At 40.7% G+C, this 12,538-nt stretch overlaps 1 protein-coding gene across 2 annotated transcripts in view; it reads right to left on the bottom strand.

Annotated features, from left to right (window-relative positions):
• LOC126354753 (proton-coupled amino acid transporter-like protein pathetic) overlaps positions 1-12,538 on the bottom strand; it is a 408,828-nt gene that overhangs the window by 278,936 nt on the left and 117,354 nt on the right. Inside the window, exon 1 of one of the 2 annotated variants that reach the window (XM_050004634.1) lies at positions 10,212-10,325. The exons of the other annotated variant lie outside the window; for it this stretch is intronic. The gene's annotated coding sequence lies outside the window, so the exon portion shown is untranslated. Of the gene's footprint in view, positions 1-10,211; positions 10,326-12,538 lie in introns of those variants that run through there. 2 annotated transcript variants of the gene reach the window in all.

The following is a 12,538-nucleotide window of genomic DNA, read 5'->3' as shown; positions in this document are numbered from 1 at the left end:
GCAGAAATATTAGCAAGGCAATTCGAAAACACAGATATAAAAATGAGCTTCAGCATTAACAACATCCTGTATATGAAGCTTAATCACAAGAAAGAAACCGCCAGATACAGATCTTGATACATCTGGCACTTACAAAATTACCTGCAACCAATGCAACAAATTTTGTTTTGTCGAAAGAGTCAGAAATTTCAGAACTCAATTTAAAGAGGACATAGACTACTACAGGCCGTATAAATGTAATTTAGCAGTAGCAACACACATTAAAGACGCAGTCCATCCTTTGAAAATCGAATACAATCTTGAAATTTTGCATAAAATCGGAAAAGTAAAAGAACAGATATCACACTCGGAGATGAAATGGAAGTTTTCATTCATAATACATAATATTGTGATAAAAGTGTTGATGACATATAAAAAAGCGTATCACAATATTTTCGCAACATAATTAAATGATGCAAATATCTGTATACCACATAGTCTGTGATGCCGGTCACAACGAGCAACGAGACACAGCTCCGTTCGCCGGCCGTTGTGACCGAGCGGTTCTAGGCGCTTCAGTATGAAACCACGTGAGCGCTACGGTGTCAGGTTCAAATCCTGCCTCGGGCATGGGTGTGTGTGATGTCCTTAGGTTAGTTAGGTTTAAGTAGTTCTAAGTTCTAGGGGACTGATTACCTCAAATGTTAAGTCACATAGTGCTCAGAGCCATTTTTGAACAGCTCCGTTCAAGCATAAAACGTCACTGGATATCGATTTTTGACCAACCACAGCCCCCTCCCTTGCCTCTAAATACCCCAACAGTCCCTTCAGCAGCCAACAGTAAAGACAACGCTCCAGCTAATCTACTTTAACAACTTTGCATAACACGTTCCTATATGCTTTATACCCCTGAAAGTGGATAGAACATGTCCGAAACGCGTTGTGTTATGTTCAATTAAACATAAAACAAATAAAACTGACTGGTAGCAGAAAATACAAATTAATAATTATTCCACAAAGTAACAGTTCGAAAACGTAGCCTGTACGGCCACGACTAATTACGATGGTTCCTTTCTGTCATTCTGTCACTCGCAGAACTTCGGTCGCGATCTCGTCTGAAGTCTGCCACAAGCAATGGAGACTGAATCGTGGATAATGACAGATATTCGTGCTCGCAACTTCAGCCGAAGATCCAGAGACGAGTGCCATTAGGAAACAAGTAAAGCAGAATGGTTTTTAGTATTTACTGTATTTCCACCTTCATCTGGCACAGGAATGAGGAAAAAACAGAGGAAGCTACTGTATGTGACGTTTAGGAACGACACTCATACTGTTTTCGTGGTCATCTTCACCCAAAGACTGCTCTATCTGCAAGACTCTCCATCTCGGAATAACTGCTGCAACATATATCCTTCTGAACCTGCTTGCTGTATTCATCTGTAGGTCCCCCTCTACGATTCTTGCTCCACACACTTCCCTCTAATACAAAATTAGTGATCTCTTGTTGTCTCAAAATGTGCCCAATAAACACGTGCCTTCTTTTAGTCAAGTTTTCCCACAAAATTCTTTTCCCCCAATTTTATTCAGTAGCTCCTCATTAGATATGCGATCTACCCATCACAACTCCAGCATTCGTTTGTAACTCCCCAAGTCAAAAGCTTCTATCTCTTCTTGTCTAAACTGCTTATCGTCCGCATTTCACTCTCATACATGATTACACCCCATACAGATACCTCCAAAAAAGATTTCGTAATACTTCAGTTTTTACTCGATGTTAACAAACTTCTCTTCTTCAGAAACGCTTTTCTTGCCATTGCCGGTCTACATTTTATATCCTCTCTACAACGGCTGTCAACAGTCTATCTTACCAAATTATATCACTGACAGAGGTGAATGTTCGTAGCTACTAGCTCTGTGGACTTTCAAGGCATCCTTTCGACCAAATGTTTGAGTAGAGTGAAAACAAGCGTCCCTATAAATTGTACAATGGTTTCTTATACTAATTTTCATAACCAAACGAATAGTGGTAAATGGACAAACGGGGTATCAAATTGACCATCGTGAGGTCTAGTTTTGCTAAGAAAGATTCAGTTACTTGAGAGAGCGTAATGAAGAAACTGATAGAATACGGATCGATATTTCAATATGTTAAATTTCACTCTTTCTGGACAAAACTTGAAAATTTAAAAAAAAATTAGAAAAGGTGTCAAATGTTTTGTGAAATGATTTTTCCGAAGGTAATAAATAAAACAGATTAGAGGAACAATTGAGTCGTCTTTGAATGATACTGGAAATCATGTGTAGCTAATATGCTATAGAACCCTTTAAAATGCTGAGATGCTAAGTTACATATTGAACTTTAAATTCGCAGTCGGCAACTCATATGCAGTTTCATTAAAAGAAAAGTAAAATGTTTTTCTAATCTATTTCGTTTTTAATTTTAGATAAATCGTTTCGCAAAAAATTTGACACTTTTCCTTCATGGGGCCTTTTTTCGTAGATATGTGTAGCGTACGCTCTGGAATAATCACTGCATGCAGATGTAACATGAAGGAACCTTCGGCAAATTAGATTTCTTCACGTGCCGTCTGTGTAATAATGTCTAGGGAAGACTCTGGACGCCAGAAATAGCTATTACGTCTCCTACGCACGCATATTTCATTTGACACTGTCATCATACTTGTCACTTGGTATCACTAGAGCAGTGATTTGAATGTCCCAGAAACTGTACCTCCAAAACAATGCTATCTGAATTCCAGGAAAGACCAGACATGGTCACACCAAGGTCTGAAAGGCAGCAACCAGGCGACCCAAGGTAACCAGCGACAGCACGTGTTAGGTAAGTCTCACGTGAAGACCTGCACAGGGAACTCCTCCGCGAAACAGGTTGCGTGTACGTAAAATAAGATGAAAGTTAAAAAAAATCCGCTGCTCCAATTAAATCCGTTGCACAATGCTACCTCACATACTCGCTTGATGACAGAATCTACTTCTACAAATGCAATAAATAATGGGCAAATCACTGTACAGTAACTGGAGGGAGAGTATTTACGATTTCAAGAGTGAATCTTCGTGTGTTGCAGCGGTTCTTACTTTTGCAGTTCACCATTGGAGACTATTCAGCACTTCTTTGACCTTCCATACCTGACTAAACTAGCCTGTGGCAAACCACACTAAACTCCTTTGAGCTTTCTGTGTCCTTTTCATCAATCATGGGAGGGTACCCCGGTGGACGAACAGTAGTCAGGTGATAATTTTGTAAGAACCCGTTTTTCTTGGACGAGTCACACTTTCTCAGCAGTTCTGCACGGATAATTTACCTCACCGGACAGTGGACGTCCAACATGAACAACACGTAACATTTTAGCTAAAATTATTTCCATTTGTTGCACTCATAGCAGAGTTTCGCTGAACCACAATCATTTATGTATTTCCACACATCCTTTGCAGAAGTATAGGAGGTATTAGTCGCTGGTACAGGTCCTCCTTTGCAGCTTCAATCTTGAATAACAAGAACCTTTAGTATATTCTTTTTTTGACGAGCCCATAATGCATGACACAGAAAGAAATACACTTTATGAATAAAGTCCGTTGACTGCCTGTATTTCGTTCTTATTTTCCCCACTCGTACTTCCGAACGTAAGCATCGTCATCGGAGTTTCTGTAAATTTAAAGATACGCCAAAACACCTGAATGTGAAAGGTGCTGACAAGGAAGAAAAGGTGGTTAACAGAATTACAAAGAGGCTGGGAACAAAGAGATTAAAATTGCAGGTGTAAGATACAAATCATATTTGATGCGCAGCTTAGTAAGGTATTTGAAACAAAACTGGAAAATAAGGAATTATTCAAAGTTTTGAAATACGTATCTGCAAGAAATAAAAAAATATGTGTATATGCTGTATAATTTGGATCCACATCCCTCAGTCGTACGGAGAACCTGGCACTGTGATAACGATTTTGAATCTGAGTTTCTTGATGTGCTAAATTAACAGTGCTGTAGGTTCTTCTTACACAAGACTTGTCTTGCTGAAGTGGAGCTGTCGCAGTTATTGAAATTCAATGTAACCAAAGTTACACGCGTGGGGGTGGGGGGGGGGGGGGAGACGGGGGGAGGCAGACCTTTATAGTTTATGTAATAATCATGAAAAAGTATGTAAAAAAGGATTCAGCTATTCCTCCCTCAGACAGTGTTCTCAAATTGTTTGCACATCTTACACTGATAGCTGATATCTAGATCGTTTGCAGATTTCCATACATCCTTCAATGAAACATACGGCCTCGTATGTTTAATCAAAGAGTGTAAGGAAATCTGTAAACGATCTAGATATCAGATATCAGTGTAAGATGCGCAGATAGTTTCAGATACTTTGTTTCAAAGCGGAAAAGCTGAGTATTTACGTAGCATTTTTCCTTACTCTGTAGGGCCTGATTTCCCCACATGTGCATAACATTACGTTTGGTTGTGTTGAATGTTAGTTGCCAGTCTTTTAACCAATCACTGGTTAACCAACATGTTCCTGCAGTTCACATAAATTTTGTAATGATGTGATCTGTCTGTATAACGAGTCCCTTAAATGTACTCAAGCTCATGCAACTCTGTCAATCTTTTCCATGGTACATTGCTAGTATTCATATGGGAATGCTAATCGTTGTGCCTTTCTATGTGCAATTAGCAGCTGTGCTTATATGTTATCTTGCTTACTATATAACAAAACTCATCTGCTACTTTAAGTGTCTCACTTCATAATCTAATTTCCTCAGCATAACTTAATTTAATTCGAGAAAATTCCATTATCCTTGCTTTGCTTTTATTGATGTTTATGTTATATCCTCTTTTTCAATACACTGTCCATTCTATTCAGCTGATCTTCCAAGTCCTTTGATGTCTCTGACAGAATTACAATGTTGTCGACAAACCTCAAACTTCTTATTTCTTCTCCATGGACTTTAATTTCTGCTCCTGATATTCCTTTTGTCTCCTTTACTGCTTACTCAACATACAGGTTGAATAACATTGGGGATTTGCTACAACCCTGTCTCACTCCCTTCTCAACCACTGCTTCCCTTTCGTGCTCCTCGACTTTTATAACTGTCATCTGGTTGCTGTACAAATTGTAAATAGACTTACGCTTCCTATCACCACTGAGGGTCCACTGAATTACTTTCAAAATATTTTTCTACCGTTCCACTATCGACCAGAGCGGGGGCGAAATCCACCCTCAAATCTTTTCGTGTGAGCTCTGATTTATCTTATTTTATTACGATGATCATGTCGTCCTACGTCGACAGGAGTTAACAAAATACTTTCATATCTGAAGGAGAAACTTAGTGATTACAGTTTCGAACTTTTTTCCATTCGAAGGAGTAAGTTGGTGACTGAAATTTTGTGAAAAGTTCTAGTCGCAAAGAGTAACGTCTTTGTGTCATTGTGTTAATGATTGCCATCCCAAATTTTGGGGTGTCACAATATGAAAAACTTAAAAGTACATAATTTCTTGCTTTAGAAAGCAAACCACCAGGTCACGGCGGCTACCTTTTTTTTTGGTAAACGTTAAATATTAACCATTCTTCAAATTGAAAAAGAAACCTTTTTACGTTCATATAAATACTTACAACTGTAGGAGGTAAAAACTACAGTTACTGAGTTTTACAAACGACCGAAAGGTGGCGCTATGTGGTATGTCATTGCTACTCTTTTGAAATTCATCAGTTTTCACTCTTAGAGCAATGAAAACTCTGAAACTGTCCGAGTGTGTTGCTTCCAGGGAGAGTTCAGAGAAAGAGTGTCGTAAAAATGGAAAGATTTCTTTTCCGTAATTTTTCCAATTTTCGCAAAGTCCTAGTCCAACAACAATGGATCGAACTGCTTCTACCACTTCAGGTTTTGAATCACTTTCAGGGAAGACTGTTTCAAGTGGTTTGCTGTATCTCTTCGTGGTAGTGCTCCCGACACCGCTGAATTTCGTGAAGGTCGACTAAAATATGTTGTTCCAAAAACCCATTAATACCTGAAAATAATTTGCATGTGACTTATCGTAAAACAGCAGCACGTTGAGACATATCCAAGATTGCAATGTTTCGTGTGAACCTTTAGATCTGCTCCCATGGATTCCGCACAATGTTACCGAAATGAAAATAACATGATCGTTCCGGTTCATGTAAGAAACTGCTAAACAAATTCGGTGGGGGGTATGAATAGAACATCGTCACACTACCGGAGAAAACGTGTGTATTACGAGGGTAATCCCAAAAGTAGGTCTCATATTTTTTTAGAAGTACATAAACCTGTTTATTTCTACAATGGTTTACATCAGTTTACAGCTTCAACATTTAGCTATTTTTCGGCATAATCACCATTTCTGTCGATGCATTTTTGTAGACGCTGTGACAGTTTTTGTATGCCCATGTCATACCAGCTGGCCGATATGCTGTTCAGAAAGTTATGAACCTCTTCTTTCACCTCATCGACGGAGCTGAATCGCTTTCTGGCCAAATGCTCTTTTAACCTGGGGAACAGGAGATAGTCACTGGGCATCACGTCAGGACTATAATGTGGGTGGGTGATTATGTTCCACTGAAACTGTTGCAGGAGAGCAACGGTTTGCCGACCGATGTCATGGAGAATATGTACACCCTTGCTCAACGTCCCTCTTCCCCGGTTCTGAATTGCCCGTTTGAGTTTTATGAGAGTCTCACAGTACCTGTCAGCGTTAATTGTGGCCCCAGCGATTCATCCCCGACGACGAGGTGAAAGAAGAGGTTCATAACTTTCTGAACAGCATGGTGGCGAGCTGGTATAACATGGGCATACATAAACTGCTACAGCGTCTACAAAAATGCATCGACAGAAATGGTGATTATGTCGAAAAATAGCTAAATGGTCAAGCTGCAAACTGATGTAAACTATTGTGAAAATAAACAGGTCTACGTACTTCTAAAAAAATAGGAGACCTACTTTTGGGATTACCCTCGTATTACGAGCTGGAAAGTTACCAACAGTTAGCTGTTTATGTCGTACGATAGGAACTGAAACTAATGAAAACGGTTCATCCATGAAGCACATCCCAGAAGGCGATTGTTTCTTTGGTACATTTCGAGTATGAATATTTTCTTCGAGCACCGTCCAAAAGCAGTAAAACGCATGACATAGGACTGTACTAATCCTTCTTTACTATTACTAGCGTTTTCGGTAATGTATCAGTTTCTCGGCATGAATGAAAGTAATATCACTCAGATGTCATAATAATGTAGTAATTGGAAAACCAATTATTACAAATAAAACATTCACAGTTGTGAAAGGCAATAAGTGCCTTACCACAGATAGGACATTATCTGTTACCATGATGGATCATTATGTGTTATCTAATGGTTCGTATCCTTTTCTGTGGTACAGCGTATATTGCCTTCCTGTATCTGCACAATTATGAACATTTTATATGTAATATGCTGTCTTCCACATCCTAAATTGTTGTGAGATTTGAGCAATATTAATCTTTTCCATGCTGAGAAGGTAGTACCTTATCTAAACTGGGTACAGTAATAAAGAATTAATATAGCTCCTTGCATGCATATTTCATGCAATAGGAGTGTAGCCATGTATGGAAGTGAAACATGGACGATAAATAGTTTGGACAAGAAGAGAATAGAAGCTTTCGAAATGTGGTGCTACAGAAAAATGCTGAAGATTAGATGAGTAGATCACATAACTAATGAGGAAATATTGAATAGGATTGAGGAGAATAGAAGGTTGTGGCACAACTTGTCCTACCAACTGATCCCTTCTTCTGGTCATGTTCTGAGGCATCAAGGGATCACCAATTCAGAAGGATGTGGGTTGCAGTAGGTACTGGGAGATGAAGAAGCTTGCACAAGATAGAGTTGCATGGAGAGATGCATCAAACCAGTGTCAGGACTGAAGACAACAACAACAACATACATTTTTTTACAACTTCGCTACCATTGCTTAAAGGAATCGAAGAAAAGTTAATAGATAATGCCAAAAATATTCATTTGCCACAAGCCATTGATGTAATCAGGAAATATGTCGCATCATTTTCAATCATGAGGATGCCAGCTGAATCATAACTTGTAAAATATTCGAAAAACATCAACTAATGCCTCTCTCTCTGTACCAACCTGTAGTGTTGCGTAACGAATACTTTTTGCTCCCTTATGTCAAATTAGAACTGAGTGGACAGAAATTTTCATCAAGTAAAGAAGCTGTCGAATCTCCAGCAAGCAAGCTTTCGGGGTGCCAATATCAGAGTGAAAAGAAAAGGACTCTACAATTGGTTCGACGTTGAATGGTACAAAAAGTGACAGCTTTATGTAAACAATGAAAAGTGTGAAATCATCCACATGAGAATCTGCTCAATTTCAGTTACAGGCTAGATCACATAAATCTAAAGGCTGGAAACTCAACTAAATACTTAAGGATTACAATTACGAATGACTTAAATTGGAACGATCACATAGACAATGTTGGGAGGGGGGGGGGGGGGGGGGGAGGAAAACAAAGACTGCGATTTGTTGGCAGAATAGCTAGAAAATGTAACAAGCTTATTAAAGGTAATGCTTACACTACGCTTGTGTGCCCTCTTCTTGAATGTTGTTGTGAGGCGTGGGATCCGTCTCAGATATAATTGCCAGAGACAACCGAAAAAGTTGACAGAAGACATAGTGAAATAGGAGAGAGAGAGTACCACGAATAAGATACAAGAATTGGGGTGGCAGTCTTTAAAATACACGCCTTTTTCCCTAAGGCAGGATATTCTCATGAAATTTCAGTTGCCAACTTTCTCCTTATAGTGTGAAAATATTTTTTTCCACCCCCCTGCCAGGGAGGAATTATCAACATAATAAAATAAAAGATATCGGACAGCGCACGTAAATATTTAAGTGTTTCTTCTTCCCACGCGCTGCTCGTGAGTGCAACGGTAGAAAAGTAGCTTGAAGGTGGTTGGGCTTAATTTTAAATTAGAGAGAGTAATAATCTAGATATAGATGCAGATTGCCTTAGGTGATAGACGAAGGGCTGTTGCTGATTAAATCAGGAAGATCGCATAATAGTCATGTCATAAAAATGCCAGCTGTATCACAGCACGTAAGACAAATCGTTGATTGTGAGGAACATCGAACTAATGAATTTTTGCATCTTTTGACTTAATTCTTTTTTTTTTTTTTTTGTTCGCTTATGTCAAACTACATTTTGATCACCTAAAGGTGGTGTTAAGTCTCCTGAAAGCATGTTTTCGAAGTGCCAGTATCACAGGAATAAAAAGGGAAAGAATAACTTATGTTTCCAGAACTGGCGCGACCGCATGCAAACATGTACAAATTTTTAAGGTGTATATTTTGAGAAACAATAAGACGATTTGTACGAAAAAAGTTTTTCTTTCATTGTTATCGCAAAAATTAAAATGATGGTTCTTGTGTGGGGTGATGTCTCATCTCTTTCCGGAATCAGAAGCTCAGATATGGTCACAACCATTGCAACAGAGTCATATTACGAGGGCTATTCGGAAAGTAAGGTCCGATGCGGTGCGAAATGTAAACCACAGTGAAAATCCGATAAAGCTTTGCACAGATGCGATGGGCAGCGCCTGCAGCATGCCCTCGATCGCGTCACGTGGCTCTTTTCAGTTCTGAGCACACATGCATTGAACAATTGTGTTTCCCGCCCAGTATGAGGGCCTGATGAGCGATTGTGCCTAATGTCATGCACCCCACATAACATAGCTGTCGTGCGTTTTCTTCTGCATGGCAGTTCTGGGCCACACTGTGCAGGTGCATTGAAGATGCTCCTGCAGCGTTTTCGGTGAGACTCTCCCTGAGTTTCAGCTCTGCTCACATGAACCGCTGGCTATGGAGACAATGTTGTGGCACAGACGACTAGCTGTAGACTAGCGTAGAGAAGTGGCAGGAAGCATAGGCGTCTGCCTTCTGTGTCGAGGGTATTGTAAAGTTGGTACAACACTACGAAAAATGTCTAAATCGGAGCGGCGACTATGTAGAGAAGTAGCTGGATGCAAGTAAAACATTTTTGATTTTCACAGAGGTTTCCATTTTGCGACCGATCGGACCTTACTTTCCGAATAGACCTCGTACCTTCCAATGTGTAACACGCCGAAGGAACCAGCGATGTTTGTTTAACGGTATTAAGTGAATAAAGAGCTGGACGGAGGCGTATGTTTGGTCAGTGGTGGCACTGCTGACTGGTGTGCGTCTCACCTGAGTTGTAGCCTGGTGAGGCGGCTCTGCACTCAGTTGGTGGTAGCGACGTGTGTCGACGTCCCACTCTCAGCTGCCGGGGGCGCCTGGCTTTCGCGAGTTGCGCAGGTCGGAGAGCGGACGAACACTGTGCGTGCTTCGTGTAGCGCGGGTCAGGCGCCTCGGCGGTTCCCACTCCACCCCACCCCACCCCCCACCTGTAGCTGGCCGGCCGCTGCTAGCCCCACCACCTGTGGCTGCCCGAGTACCCGCCCGGGCTGAAGCTGTCAGCGGCTCCACTGCCCGGCCACTAGCGGGACAACAGCGAGCGAAGCAAAACACACGTGGCGTCCTGCTGCCGCTGGTACTGACGTAGACCGAACAGTCAGACCGAGCGAAATACTGGCTGGATTAGAGCCCCACCGCAAAATGAGTATGACGGACGTGTTTTACTGGGTGTCCCAAACCATTACTGCCAAATCAGTTAAGAAAAATTTTTAATTTTTTTTTTCATTGAACTGGCAGGGAAAATTATTAACTGCCACACACTTTTCCCAGTTGAGATAATCTACACCACGAAAAGTTTTTCAGAGATCACTACCACTCACAAAATTACTTTATTTACTTGCATCGTTACAGCATGGAGGCACTGTAACAGATGTACTTGAAGCGGCACAGAATTGCGGTTTGGGGAGTCCTGCTGCTAGGTTGCTATTTGACTAGGAGCTAGGGGTAAAATGTTTCCGCATTAGCCTGTATCAGAGGCCCTTTTAATAATATTTCGAATATACTACTGTATCTATGTTACGTTTGAACGATGAACGGCCGCTGCACCCAGACAAATTGTGCGAACAGACTAACTCCTCTTGTCAAAGATGTTTATTGGACTGAAACTAATACTCAGCTAATGGCTCCATTTGTATGTGCACCGTTCGGATTTTACGTGCAAACACGGTTTTGGAGGTTTTTAAATCGTGCCACTTCCGTGTTTTAAACTTCTACATCCGTACTCCGCAAGCCACCTGACGGTGTGTGGCGGAGGGTACCCTGAGTACCTCTATCGGTTCTCCCTTCTATTCCAGTCTCGTATTGTACGTGGAAAGAAGGATTGTCGGTATGCTTCTGTGTGGGCTCTAATCTCTCTGATTTTATCCTCATGGTCTCTTCGCGAGATATACGTAGGAGGGAGCAATATACTGCTTGACTCTTCGGTGAAGGTATGTTCTCGAAACTTCAACAAAAGCCCGTACCGAGCTACTGAGCGTCTCTCCTGCAGAGTCTTCCACTGGAGTTTATCTATCATCTCCGTAACGCTTTCGCAATTACTAAATGATCCTGTAACGAAGCGCGCTGCTCTCCGTTGGATCTTCTCTATCTCTTCTATCAACCCTACCTGGTGCGGATCCCACACTGCTGAGCAGTATTCAAGCATTGGGCGAACAAGCGTACTGTAACCTACTTCCTTTGTTGTCGGATTGCATTTCCTTAGGATTCTTCCAATGAATCTCAGTCTGGCATCTGCTTTACCGACGATCAACTTTATATGATCATTCCATTTTAAATCACTCCTAATGCGTACTCCCAGATAATTTATGGAATTAACTGCTTCCAGTTGCTGACCTGCTATTTTGTAGCTAAATGATAAGGGACCTATCTTTCTATGTATTCGCATCACATTACACTTCGCTACATTGAGATTCAATTGCCATTCCGTGCACCATGCGTCAATTCGCTGCAGATCCTCCTGCATTTCAGTACAATTTTCCATTGTTGCAACCTCTCGATACACCACAGCATCATCTGCAAAAAGCCTCAGTGAACTTCCGATGTCATCCACCAGGTCATTTATGTATATTGTGAATAGCAACGGTCCTATGACACTCCCCTGCGGCACACCTGAAATCACTTGTACGAATTGGCTGAAACTTTGCACTGAAGTAAATAAATGGGTAAAGTCGAAACACATTTTTTTCACTCAATTATCTTTATCCGTAGGGGAGATACGAAATCCACGTGAATGAAACGGCTTAAAATGATTCAGATAAATAGAAGCAATGCATACCAACAATAAAATTGAAAACTTGCATTCAAAAAGCTAGCTTCCTTCCGATTTTTCGTGCAAAAAACACGTTTTTTTAGTATTTACGCGTGCCATTTATATTTTCAGACTTGTGGGAATCAGGTCAAATTTTTTAAGCAGGTAGATAAACTTGTGTAATTAACGATCGTCCTCTTGTTTTCTGAAACCTTTATGCATTGCCATGATATAAACATGGTTCGAAAGATAATTAAAAAAACCTACATCGCATCACACGTCTGCCCGAGTGAACAAAAATCTAAATCAGTTA

This window comes from Schistocerca gregaria, chromosome 3 (assembly GCF_023897955.1).
Source record: "Schistocerca gregaria isolate iqSchGreg1 chromosome 3, iqSchGreg1.2, whole genome shotgun sequence".
NCBI classification, from domain to species: Eukaryota; Metazoa; Arthropoda; class Insecta; order Orthoptera; family Acrididae; genus Schistocerca; species Schistocerca gregaria.
This window is presented reverse-complemented; position numbering and strand designations above follow the sequence as displayed.